We start from the raw sequence: 13,646 nt of genomic DNA, 5'->3' as shown, positions 1-13,646 counted from the left end.
GAAAATACTACTGATGAGCCTATTTTGCAGGGCAAGAATAGAGACACAGGCATAGAGAACTGGACTTGTGGACACAGCAGGGGAAGGAGAGGGTGGGAAGAACTGAGAATAGCGTAATATATACATTAGTTAGTGAAAGTGAAAGTCACTCAGTCCTGTCCTGAGTAACTGTGACGGCACAGACTGTAGCCCGCCAGACTCCTCTGGTCATGGGATTCTCCAGGCCAGAATATTGGAGTGGGGAGCCATTCCCTTCTTCAGGGAATCTTCCTAACCCAAGGATCTAACCCAGGTCTCCACATTGCAGGCAGATTCTTTACTGTCTGAGGCACCAGGGAAGCATGATATATGTACATTACCATGTATAAAATATGATAATATCACAACGTATATAGTGGGAAGCATAATTGGGAAGGGAATTTGACTGAGTTGGAGAGGGCAGAGGAGTGGGAAGTTGTGGGAGAGATTCACGATCATCGCAGTCACTTAAATGAATGTAAAATGGCCACAGGATTCAGTGCTACAAGGGAAAGGCGGTGGTGCTAGGAGGCCTCTGTGGCTGGAGTGAGGAGTTAAACAGGATGAAACAAAGGGAGGTCAGCAGGTGTCACACCTACAGGGCCTTGCAGACCAAGTGTTAGGTGAAGAAATATGACCTCATAAACTCAAGGTAGGGATAGGCATTTCAGACAGAGGGAATAGCATGTGCAAGGGTGTAACGTGGTGAAATGGATGGACTGGGGCCACAAGTGTACAAGTACTTTGACCCTGTTAGAGACCCGTGTATACCCGGGAGAGTGACAGCAGAGGAGGTTTTAAATAAGGCAAGACCTGAGATACTGTGCACACAATCTGGTCTCCTGGAGATAGAGATGCACTGGCATATTTAGGGAAGCAAAATGTTTTTTCCCTCTTAAGTTTTAGGTAGTATATTTGGACAGTTAGGTGGAGCATGATTTGAGTCAGCTAAGTCAGAGATTCCAGTTAGCAATAGATCCTAAGAGATCAGGCAAGAGATGCTGAGAGCTGAGGCAGTATAGATGAAGAGAGAGTGAAGGAGGAGCCCAACCAATGTTTCTGACTTAGATGACCTGATGTCATTAACCAGGATAGGAAATGCACGGACAGGAAGATAATGAGCACAGTCAAGCCAGGTCAAGCCTATATTATGTTCAAAAGAAGACAGTATGTTCAATAGAAGTTGACTGTTCTAACACAGGGCTTTCCAAGTCACGCAGTGGTAAAGAATCTGACTGCCAATGCTGGAGAAGCAAGAGACTCAGGTTAAATTCCTGGGTCGGGAACTCACTCCAGTATTCTTGCCTGGAAAATCCCATGGACAGAGGAGCCTGGTGGGCTACAGTCCATGGGGTCGCAAAGAATCAGACATGACTGAAGCAACTGAGCACACACGCATGTTCTAACCCAGGGGCTTGGAAGGAGCTCTTGATGGATTTAGATCTAGTACCTTTAGCTGTAGTTGAAGCTACGAGAGCAGCTAAGATCAGCTAGGGAAAGGGGATTGAATGGGAAGACTCAAGTTTTGGGGACATCAACATTTAAATGGGCTGAGGAAGAGGGAGACAGAGAAGGAGCAGTGGGGCCAGGAGACATTCTAGTCAACAGGAGAATGTCCCTGGCTTGTTTTTCCTGGGTCTTGAGAGCCTCAAGTCAGAATTTTTTTTATTTACCTTGTTTCAGTTGTGAGACTGAAGTGAGATAGATTATGGCACTTGCTTGACCTAATGCTAGGCAAAAAGCTTGGTAGGTAATAGCTATTATTTTAATCCAACAAATTATTGAGCATCTACTATACACAAAGTAGACTAAGTCTGCAGAGACCTAGGCTGCAGGTTCAGGGACTTAAAGTCTAAGGGGTGATGGTCTGCAGAAAATTGGGCTGATTTTCCTTCCTGAGAAATATTTCTGGTTGGTCTGAGGCTTCCGCAATAGACTGGAAGCCCATGCTACCTCCAGTGTCGCTGCCACTTCTGCCCCAAACCCTGGGACACTACTGTCAATTATCTCTTGGCTTACAAATCTGGTATCTAGGATAATTGTTGAGTGCCCACTGGAAAGATGCTACCCACTCTCTTCAATGGGAGCAGAAGTCTCAAGTCAACAGGAGAGCAGAATAAATAGCTGGTGGAGAGGAAAGAAGTCTGCTCTGGGGCTCAGAATGTGTTGGGGTTGCAGGCTTGGCTCTACCCACACCTATTGAATGACCTCAGGCAAGTAATTTTCCTTCCTTAGCATCAACTGCCTTATCTGCATGAGGGGATTATTTTTAAAAAAAAACTACTAATTTTACTTTGGGGCCAGATGTAGAGGGCTGTGAAAATAATACTTTGGGATTATCACAGCTGTCCTTACTAGGTGCCTCCTGGACAATGTGAAAGGCTTGTGTTCTAGAGCCAGTCAACAATAGCCAACACACCACAGGGGTACTGAGAGCATAGGGAACTTCTCCCAGCTAAGGAAACCTGGGTGGCTGGGCGGGGAGAAGTGGTCTGCCCACTCTTACAACACAGCCAGGCTTATAGGACCTTAGTTTCGTGACCAGGGATTGAACCTGGGCCCTCAGCAGTGAAAGCACAGAATCCTAACCACTGGACTCTCTGGGAATTCCTTCTGACCTTTCATTTTGCCAAGAAGAAGAGTCCTGGAAATTGCGCCTGTCCCTGTCTCCTTGCTTATTTCCCATCAGAACCCCTTCCTTACAGAGAAATCATCCCATCTAGCAGAGTTAGGAGTCCTCCCTTTGTTTCCTCAACCCCGGTCATTAGGTCAGTATTCTTTCCCTCCAGAGGCACTGAGGTCCCTCCACCCTAAAGGGAAGGGGTGTGTATATCTATTCAGGAGGAGGAGGACTGGGGCTGAGCCCTGAGAATGAGGGTCTTCATGCCATAGTGAAGATCCTGAGGCTGGAACTAAGACCCAGTGTAGCCCAATAAATATTTTTAAAAAATACTCTGTTCTCAGTGGGATAGATTCTGGATGCTTGGTGAAAAACAGATTTGAGTCTTCAGAGACTCTACTTGACTACCCCCATCTTCAACTTACAAGGTATTCTCTGCTCTTCCAGAATCTTCCTTTTCTTCCCTGAGCCTGGAATCCACCTTCAGGTGAGATACCAAATTCCCTCTCCCTGAACTCCATCCTCCATCTGGTTCTCAGAGAACCAGCCCTTCAGGCACAGAATAATCAGGAGGTCTAGGACTCCTGGAACCCCCGCTTGTAGATCTCCTTCAGTGCATTTCAGCCTTCCCCCTGCCAAGTTCCCAGGCTGCTCGGCTCTGGGGACAGAGGCGGGTGGGGAATTGGCAGAGTATAGCTCTTATCCCCTTTATCTCTCCAGCACTCTTCCCCCAAGCTCCCTGGATGGCAAAATGGGCCATAAAAGGATTAAACAGATATAACAGATGATCTATTAATTAAGGACTTTAATTAGCCCAGGCCTCGGCCAAGCAAAAGCACAGTGTGGGCTGCTAAGAGCAGACCGGGGGAAAAAACAAGCTGACAAAAAGCAGCGCTGAGTTTCGTTATCGAGGTTCTTGGGGGTGACTCTGCCTTCTTGGCCCAGGAAATAGGTGTCCCTGGGACTGAATGAGACTCCTGGAAACTTCTAGAACTGCATGTCAAGAGGAGCGGAATGGGGGAGCCTGAATCATTGACTTGTAGATGCGGAGGGGCCCTCAGAGGGGATGAGTATGGGGGTGCTCACTGGGGAAGGAGAACCGAGACAAGTTGCTTCTGGGTTGGGGGCTCCCCTCCTGGGCCTGCAGAGCAGACCCTTCCTTTCCTCCCCATCTCCTACCTTGCTCTCCCCTCACTTTTTCTTTCTTCCTTTCTTTCTTCTTCCCTCTCTCCCTTGTCCCCTTCCCTTCTCCCAGAATTTCTCTCCTTCTCCTCCAGGCTGGGCCACCTCGCCCCCCTCCCCTTTCTCTTTCCTGTAACTTAAGCTGTTGTTGGGAGTTGGAGGAGCTGGGCTGGTTTGAAAGGAGGCCCCACTGCTTTTCAGGGAGGAATTGAAACCATGGAGCTGGGGGTGAGGGGAGCAGAGGGGGAGGGGGGCAACTTGAGAAATCAAAGCGGCTGCAGCTCCATCTGGGAAACCAACATTGATTTACTAGCAAGGACCTGGCTCTCCAACCCACACCCCAACCCCAGCCCTGTCCCTCCCCCTCCTTCCCTGGACTTTGCTTTGTGGTGATAACTGAGGGGATGAGGAGGCCTGACTCCCTCCCCGAACGTGAAAGGCTGTTCCTGTCCTAGAAGAACCAGACTGGAAGAGCAAGGCTGCCCCCCCACCCCTGGGGACCCTGGCTAAGCAGGGCTGCAGATGCTTCTAAAGGAGCTGGGTGTGGGAGGGGACCCCCAGGAAGGAGGAAAGCCCCTCAGTCCAGGCAGCCTAGCCTCACAGACTCAGTCCTGCTCTGGCTTGACTTGACCTCCCTCCCCAGAGATGTGGGGCTGGGCTGGGGGTGCTGACAGGAGGAGGCCACCGCTGCTTCATCTGTTGTGGCCTTTCCCTTGGAACGGGGTGGGGTTTGGGGTCCTGGAGTGGAAAGTAAGAACCAGAAAAAGAAAAGGAAAACCTACTTGAGTGAATTCGTTTGTGTTGAAGCTCAGCGTGGGCTGTGGACACCCCTGGGTTTGAGGGGAGACTCAAGGCCATTCATTCTAGGTGGCAGTGCCACCTCCCTCCTCCCCTCCTCGCTGCTCCTTTTCACCTTGCTCTTCCTCTGCCAGGTCCTTAGATTCCTTGAAGTGTAAGAGCTTCTAAAGGAGCCTCTGCAATGGGAATAGGGTGCCAGGAGTCCTAGACACCACTGCCAGATGGAAGCAGAGATCAAAGTGAGTCACAATCCCAGGAAATGTTTGTGCAGGTTTTTGACTGACTACCTGGTCCTCCTCAGTTGGGGAGAGGGGTTGGTTTTGTTTTGTTTTGTTTGGTCTGTGCTATGGGCCTGTGGGATCTTAGTTCCCCAGCTGGGGATCAAACCCCTGCCCCCTGAAGTGGAAGCATGAAGCCCTAACCACTGAACTGCCAGGGAATCTCCAAGGGGTGGGGATTAGATCCCTGGACTCTTTCCCCTGCACACTTACATCACTGGTATTTTTCAGGGTTCAAGCATCCAAAATTCAGGGCTAACTCTCAGGAAGAAGAAAAAGAAAGTGATCGTCGCTCAGTGTGTCCGAGTCTTTGTGACCCTGTGGACTGTAGTCCACAAGGCTCCTCTGTCCGTGGGATTTCTAAGGCAAGAATACTAGAGTGGGTAGCCATTCTCTTCTCCAGGGGATCTTCCCAACCCAGGAATCAAACCTGGGTCTCCTGTATTGCAGGCAGATTCTTTACCGTCTGAGCCATCAGAGAAGTCCAGTTCAGCATGTGTCCCCCACAAATCAAAACTTTTTAGAGCTCGTAGGACTCTATGGGATGGACCCATCAGATCTCCTGCCCCAGGGCAATATTTCTGTAAGCCTGGAGTCCACAAGCATCAGAGTCAATGGGAGAAGGGTGCCCAGGCAGGATCTGCCTTTTAGAAATACAGATTCCCGGGCCCTCCTAATTATAATCCCCAAGTGATTGTGGAATTTTAGTTCCCTGACCAGGGATTGAACTCCGGGCCCTTGGCAGTGAGAGCACAGAGTCCTAACCAATGGACCCCCAGGGAATTCCTCCCAATTGATTCTTATGCACGCTCTAGAGCTCTCTGTTTTCCAGACCAGTCAATTAGCTTTCAGAGCCCTGGTTAATCTTGGCAGCTGCCCAGGCTTGCTCTGTCCCGCATGGCAAATGGCAGACCCATTCAATCACCTTTCAAAATCTGACCCTGAAGTATCTTTCCAGCAGTAATTTCTCCCACACTTGCCCCATTGTGGACCAGATGGACTAGCCCTTAGCATCCATTCTCACCTTCTTCTAGGTACCCTCCTGTACTGCAGAGGAAAGCCAAAAACCTGAGCCTCCCTTGCAGCTAGAGTTCTGGGTGCAAAATGCATTCATTCAAGACTTGGAACATGGAACGGAGATAAGGTGATAAGGCCATGTTCTTGCTGCTCTAGCTATTTCTGCTGGTAGGCAAAGTCCTAGAGATGGGTTTTTTCCCAGCAACAACACTTCATTCAGTCTCTTGATGACAGTAGCAGCCTGGCATCTATTCCTATGGGGCCCTGAGGCTATAAAGGTGTATCTGTGACCTCAGTTCCAGTGGCAGCCTCATCGTGGTTCTCCTTACCTGATTCTGGCAGAGGAGACTGCTCAGAGGCTCATTTCTATGGCTACGTTAGAAAGTCTGCTCCTCCAGTCCCTCTCACAATTTTGCAAGCTCTAATTCCCTGTCGTCTTAGTCTGCTTTGGTCGCCATAACAAAATGCCATAGAGCAAAGGGCTTAAAAAACAGGAATTTATTGTCTCCCTTCTGGAGACTGGAAGTCTGAGATCAGGGTGCCAGTACAGTTGGGCTTTGGTGAGGGCTCTCTTCCTGGCTTGCAGATGGTGTCTTCTTGCTGTGTGGTCACATGGCTTTCCTTGGCACATACCTGTAGAAGAGAGAAAAATCTTCTTTTCTCTCTTTTTAAAAAATTATGTATTATTTTTATTTATTTGGCTGCTTTGGATCTTAGTTGTGGCAGGAAGGATCTTTGATCTTCGTTGCAGCATGCAGGATCTTTAGCTGCAGCATGCAAATGCTTAAGATGTGGAATGTGGGATCTAGTTCCCTGTCCAGGTATCAAACCCAGGCCCCCTGAATTGGAGCATGGAATCTTAGCCGACCACCAGGGAAGTCCCTCCCTCTTCTGATAAAGTCACCAATCCTATTGGATTAGGACTCCACTTTTATGATCTCACTTAATCTTAATTACCTCCTAAAAACCCTCTTTCTAAAAATATTCACATTGAAGGCTAGAACTTAGGTATGTGAATTTCGGGGGACACAATTCAGTCCCTATCACCAGGATTAAATATCCTTCTGCATAAAGCACCTAGAATGGTGTTCATTTCTGGCACTGGATCCTGACTTTACCCATGAATTAGAGCATTTGGTGTGTGTTACTTATGATGTCTAACTAGCATCCACTCTCAACAAGATCATCTTTTGAGGGCACAAGCTGTGTCTTAGTTTTTATACACACCCTATGCTTATATAGTAGGTGCTCAGTAAACATTTGTTAAGGAATCAGTGCCCTCTATAAGCAGGACAGAGCCTGAAGCACTTCTTGGGTTGAGTAGTCTAGAAATTCAAGCATCCTGCTCTGGAAGCCCCAGTCCAGCTCCCTTACCCTGACCACCTTGCCCCATTCTGGAACCTAGACTTCAGAAGGGGAGAAGCTAAGCTCTGAGGAAGAGAAGTGAGCAAACCAGGTCTGGGTTTCCAGTCTCCATTTTTGACAAGATTATCCAGTTCCTTGAAGACATATTTAATTGCAAACATGTTCTTGTCCCTAATCTTAGAAGAGATAAACAACAAATTTGACATAATGGTGAGAACTCATGAAGTGGACCCAGGAAATCTAAATGCTCAGGTCCTGGCCTTAATAAGCCACAGCTGACCTAATTCCTAGCTCTCCAATTTTCCGTGACTCACTTTGCTTTGGAGTATCAGTTTCTCTATCTGTAAAATGGGTACAATAAATCTTATTCCTTTTGAACTGAGGACTGAATGATAAAATGGATTTTCAGGAACAGTTGGTTTGGGAAGGGACACTTGACTCTGTGACCTGGAAGCAAAATGTCAAGCAGAGGTCACTCAGAGGCCTGAACACAAGTACACAAGTTGGACCTCCTAACAAGGCAGTGTGTTGAAGCCCAGTATAGGCCTCCACAGCGGAAGAGGAGGTTTAAATCTTGGCTCCACGTCCTTGCTACATTCCCTGGGATGGGTCACTCACACTCTCTGAAGCTCACTCTCTTCATCTACAATATGGGATATTAACCTTCTCTCTCTGAGGGTTGGGAGGATTAGATGAAGTGGTAAGTGAGCTGTAACGTTCCTTAGTGGACACTCAGTACAAGTTGTTAGGATTTATATTTTCTCCTCTCCCTCAATCAGGTAGAGGCAGCTGGAGAGGAGGCTTCCAGGGAAACTGGAGCAGGTGTCAGACTTCTAATAAGCCCTGAGGAGTTCAGGAGGCTTTGCTCCATGGCTGGGTCACTCTGATTAACCCTTAAGGGATTCTGTAGTCTGAGAACTGGCAACATAGACGAACGAATATGTTAGTGTTGGGCTAAAGTAAAAATCTCCAAGGGACTTCTGTTTGGGGGACAGGGTGACAAGGCCTCTTTGAAGCTGAGGCTCACCCAGTCTTTTGACACCCTCCTCCACTCCTCCAGACAACTTTAAGCGTCCCAAAAGGAGAGAAGCTGACTCATTAGAAAGCGAAGAAAGCGATCAGGACCTCGCCTGAGGCCTCTAAATGCCTCCATTTGTTGGTAAGGACCTTCCTGTTGAGGGTGCCTTTGCAGGAGGGGGAGGTGTATCACCAAGGATAGAACTGGGAGAGGAAGGTCCTACCTAGAGGGTGGGGGTCATTGGGAGGAGAGAACCCACTTCCCTCCTCTCTCCAGGAAGCTTTCCTACCCTGCAGCTGGTGCCCTAAGGATTCCCCCGCCCCATCCCAGGCCCTTTCCTTAGAGAGAGCCTGCTGAGCCTGGAATGAAAAGAATCTCAACTACAAACAGACCTCCCGGAGGCACCCCCAACTCTCCTCCAACCACTCCAAGGCAGCTAAAGACTGGCTTCCTGGAGCGGGAGACCGGGACTGAGAGGATAGGGTGGGGTTTGGGCTACGCTGGGCTCGGAGATGGGGCCTCAGTGGGGGGACTTTTTGCTGGAGAAGGATGGGGTGGGGGAAAGATTGAGGGTAGGGCAGGGACTAGGCCATACAAAAGCCATATTTTTTTCAAATCCCAAATCAGAACTGGAAGAGTATACTGGCAGGGACCATGGGATTGGGCGTTTGAAATCAAGCCCGGCCCTAGTTGTAAGGTCTCCACCCCAGCAGTGCAAGCAATCACCCAAATATATGAGGAGAGAGAGAATCCAGTCTCTCCCCCTCCCACCCTACCCCCAGCGTTCTCTGCCTCTCTGGACACTGGGGCGTGGTGGGCCAGGGAGCGTCTTGTTTGGTCACCCCTCCAGGAGCCAGACGCTCCCAGCCCTCAGTCTGGGCTGTACAGCTAAGTCTGAGACGGCTGCAAATGAGCTTTGAGGAGTCGGAGGGCAGGGGCTGGAATCAGAAGAAAGCTGGACAGACCAGCCAAAAGGACCAAAGGCACCGCGCCAGAGAGGCCCCCTCCTGCCTGCCACACTTCCCCAGCCCCTGGCCTCCTGCCAGCTGTCCCCTGGGAATCCCTGCCCCCTCCCTCCACCTGGATCCAGCCTAAGGCTTGGATGTGAGTTAGCCAGGGCTGTCAGTGGCCACGGATGCCCAGGCAGGGCATTAGTGGGGGAAACCCTGGGGAGGTGACTAGAGAGGACAGGCTGCTGAAGCTGGAAGCTGCCTTAGGCACGATGACCTCTTTGCAGGGGCCGCTCCCTCCGGCTTGTATAACACAGCTCCTGCCAAGGGTGGTATATAGAAAGGCACGGAGCCCACAGCGGGCTGGGGAAGGCCACTGAAAAGGCAGCTTAAGGGCTTCCTGCTGGGTGAGATGGATTAGGGGCCTGTGGGGAGGGAGCCAGGCAGTAAGAAAGGCACTGGCCCAAAGCCAGAGCCCCTTGGCCCAAGGCCCTCTGGGATCAGGAGCCCCTGGGTGTCTGGCAGGCGAGGGTCAGGGCGCTCCACCTGGACAAGGGGCGGGGAGGGTGGGGGCCCAGTCAGGGAGACACACTGTATTGAGGAGATACCATGGGGTCCCTGTAACGGAAGGGGGAAGGAGACACTCCTGAGTGAACTAACCAACTTCTAGTAAGAAAAGGGAGAAGAGACAGAGCTGATAGACCCTGCTCTTCGACACAGGAAATCGCTAGGTCTCCCTGCTACCTCCCAGAGGAAAGTTTCCTCTCAGAGGCTCCCAGGGTGGAGGGGGAACGAACAACCCTTCCTACCCATAGATGGCCCCCTCTGCTTCCCAGGGACCCTGATATAGAATAAAATGAAGGGGACTCACCTGGTCTTGAAGTTAGCACACAGACATTGATTTAGGGGAAGAGTCTAGGTGGCCACCAAGACAAAGTGTCTGACTGAGAAACCCTGGCTGGCGCCCGGACTGTGCCACGGGGACTGGCTTCACTCTGGCCCTCAGCCCCGTGGTCTCATCTGTGAGACAATATCTCTTGAGGCCACACTGTGGAGTGGGGTGAGCAAGTGGTGGAGGAGTCAGGAGATCAGACTATCCCGCTGAATTTCAGTTTCATCACCAGTCAACTGTGGAGAAAAAAAATCTGTTCCACTTTATGTATTGTCAAGAGCTGACACAGGCAGTCTGGAAAATTTAAATGTGAGGTTCCAAGACACCTTTGGGCTTCCCAGGTGGTCCTAGTGGTAAAGAACCTGCCTGCCAATGCAGGATTCATAAAAGATGTGGGTTCCATCCCTAGGTCGGGAAGATCACCTGGAGAAGGGCATTGCCACCCACTCCAGTATTCTTGCCTGGAGAATCCCATGGACAGAGGGGCCTGGTGGGCTACAGTCCATGGGATCGCAAAGAGTTGGACACAACAGAAGCGACTTAGCGTGCACGCACGCACCAAGACATCTTTATCCCTGGAGTGTGTGTGTAAAATGATGAGTGTTCCTAGGAGGGGAGAGAACATGGAGAATAGAGACCACCCCATAGGTGCTTTCCATCTCTTTCCATCTTTACAAGGACATTTAGAGCATGACATTATTGCCCCCATTTCACAGATGAGAAAAGTGAGGCTCAATAACATTATGCAATTTCTTATCCAAGTTTATAGAAGCTTATATAATGGAGCATCCAAATTAGAAGGCAAGACTCTTGGGTCTTTAAGAGGTTAAATGGCCCCAGGGCCTGGAAGCATTATTCCTCTGTTCCTATGCTTAGAGGATTTCTCTCCAGGTTTTATTCCTTCTCCTTCCAGGTTGGGCTCAGACAGGAAGCAGGCAGTCAGAGAAGGTACACGTGGCCACTGGGGCCATTCTCTGGGGAGAAGGGGCTCCAGCCACCGGTACTTCAAGCTCAGGGCATCCCTGGATCAGAGCTGCCCTGTCTCCCAACTCAGCTGGGCCAGCCCCCTTCTTTGTGCTCAGTTTTTTCCCACAGCCCTGTAAGGGGGGTGCTGGGATCCCAGGCCCACCCCCTCCTGCTGGGCAGCACCCCACCGCAGAAAGCTTAGAGTGGAGCAGGAGGGGGGTGTCCTCATTCCAAGAAGGCCTCAGCACCCTTCTCCCTTTCTGGGGAACAAGAAGCTTGCTAAAGGCTTGGGCCCCTTCCCCAGCCCCTGGCCCCAGCCTTGGCTCCCCCAGACAAAAAGCTGCTTTACATGAGAAGAGCAGACTGGCCTGGCCTTACCCGGGCACTCAAAGAGACGGTAGCCCCTGACAGCCGGGAGACTGCCCCTTCCCCCACACCGAGGTCTCCTTTAGTTGCAATTAGCAATTCTTTGCAACCCACGGGGCAGAGGGAGACGAGCCCCCTTACCTCGCAAACCCTAGCTTCCCTGCCTGGGCTCCCCTTCCCCCTCCTCTCTCCTCCCTCCCTCCACACCCCTCCTTACCGCTCCACCCGCCAGCTCTCCCGCTAGTCCGTCGACTTCCTTGGAGTTCTCCAAACAAGGAAGCACCTAGAGGTGCCAAGCCAGGGATGGCTTGGTTCGGGGTGGGGCGGGGGTGGAGAGGACCCCCTCCTCAACCCACACTGCACTGCCTCTTCTTCCTTCCTCTCTTCCCGCTTGCCGCCCCCTCTCCGTAGCAGGCTTAGTTTTTGGATCTGGAGGAGCGGAGACGGAAGGAAGTTTTAGAGATCTGAGGACGGGAAAGAGGGTGAGCGGCGGTTCAAGCACCGGGTGATGAGGGAGGCGGAGGTTTGGTCTCAGAGAAAGTCGGACACTCGCCTCTTCTCCGTTGGCTGCGTCCCTCGCCCCCATCCCCGCCGAGATGCTGCAGTTTGGGTTCCCCCTTCATTCACCGAGCCTCAGTGTAGGGCTGGGGGCCTAGAGCCCTGATTCAGGCAGTGGGAGGGTGCTGCGGCTAGGGAAATGAAAAAGGTGAGATCGGATCCCAGAGCCCTTTTTCAGTTCAGTTCAGCCGCTCAATTGTGTCCGACTCTGCGACCCCATGGACTGCAGCACGCCAGGCTTCCCTGACCATCACCAACTCCCGGAGCCTGCTCAAACTCATGTCCATCGCGTGGGTGATACCATCCAACTATCTCATCCTCTGACGTTCCCTTCTCCTCCCACCTTCAATCTTTCCTGGCATCAGGGTCTTTTCCAAAGAGTCGGTTCTTCGCATCAGGTGGCCAAAGTATTGGACTTTCAGCTTCAGCATCAGTTCTTAGGCTCACACAGATCCGTTTCTTGGCGTCTTGTCCCCGCGGAGGGTTGGGGTGAGTTGAGGGGCGAGGTCCAAGCCCCTTACTCCTTTAGTTGTTTCGTCCTTGGTCCTCTCCTCCCTTCGGTCCAAGTCTCTAGTAGTAGTAGGTTTTTCTGTTACCACCAGGGGGCAGCTTGGATACAGTAGGGGCTCCGGAGCCGGCGGGGAGTCTGTACCCTACCGCTAATGCGGCCTCCCCGCACCCACCTGCCTTCCTTTCCCCTTGGACCGCGACTGAGCATCCCCGGAAGAGCAGATCGCATCCTTTAAGGGAGTTCGCCCTGATTTTAAAGAGAGGTAGAACAAAATGTCCAGCATGATGGTTCAGCTGGCTACCGAGGGACATAGCAAGGTGCAGCGACAAAGGCTCCCCTGGGGTCATCTCAGCTCGCGCGCCTCACAGCTGTTTGGGAGGAGTTGGGGATCTTTGTTGGTACTGGGGTCCTCAGGATTTATGAAGGGAATAGGACAAGAATGACTTGGAAGTAGAGCAGGGGATTCATAGTTGAGCTGAGATGAGCTGGGTGGTTTTGGGTGGCCCCCTCCCCTGGAGGAGGAAATGGCAACCCACTCCAATATTCTTACCTGGAAAATCCCAAGGACACGGGAGCCTGGTGGGCTACAGTCCATGGAGTTGCAAAAAGTATGACACAACTGAGCTACTGAGCACAGCACAGCTTGGCTCCCTGTTTTAAGTATTGATACTATACTACCCACCTCAGGGTGTGTGTGGGGGGAGGCATGGCTTAAGCTTGGGAAGTAAGGAAGATCCTACCCCTGTTACCAACCTTCAGTGCGCTCTCAAAACTCACATCCTAGGAGCCTCATGACCTCATGACCTAGGAGCCTAGGTGACTGCAGCCATGATATTAAAAGAAGGAAATCTCCTTAGAAGAAAAGCTATGACCAACCTAGTCAGCATATTAAAAAGCAGAGACATTACTTTGCCAACAAAGGTTCATCTAGTCAAAGCTATGGTTTTTCCAGTAGTCATGTATGGATGTAAGAGTTGGACCATAAAGAAAGCTGAGTGCCAAAGAATTAATCCTTTTGAACTGTTGTGTTGGAGAAAACTCTTGAGAGTCCCTTAGACTGTGAGGAGATCCAACCAGTCCATCCTAAAGGAAATCAGTCCTGAATAT

General features: G+C 50.9%; 1 long non-coding RNA gene across 2 annotated transcripts; it reads right to left on the bottom strand.

Annotated features, from left to right (window-relative positions):
• Positions 1-6,396: 6,396 nt before the first annotated feature.
• LOC138414748 (uncharacterized) lies at positions 6,397-12,586 on the bottom strand. Of its 2 annotated transcripts, XR_011246956.1 has the most exons (4): positions 12,372-12,586; positions 11,688-11,899; positions 10,118-10,374; positions 6,397-6,546 (listed from the first exon to the last, which is right to left on the bottom strand). It is a non-coding gene; the product is annotated as an uncharacterized lncRNA (long non-coding RNA). The 2 variants fall into 2 exon arrangements; XR_011246955.1 differs by having other exon boundaries at positions 11,688-12,584.
• Between the last annotated feature and the right edge of the window lie 1,060 nt (positions 12,587-13,646).

This window comes from Ovis canadensis, chromosome 11 (assembly GCF_042477335.2).
Source record: "Ovis canadensis isolate MfBH-ARS-UI-01 breed Bighorn chromosome 11, ARS-UI_OviCan_v2, whole genome shotgun sequence".
NCBI classification, from domain to species: Eukaryota; Metazoa; Chordata; class Mammalia; order Artiodactyla; family Bovidae; genus Ovis; species Ovis canadensis.
The sequence above is the reverse complement of the archived record's forward strand: the minus strand, read 5'-3'. Positions and strand labels throughout refer to the sequence as shown.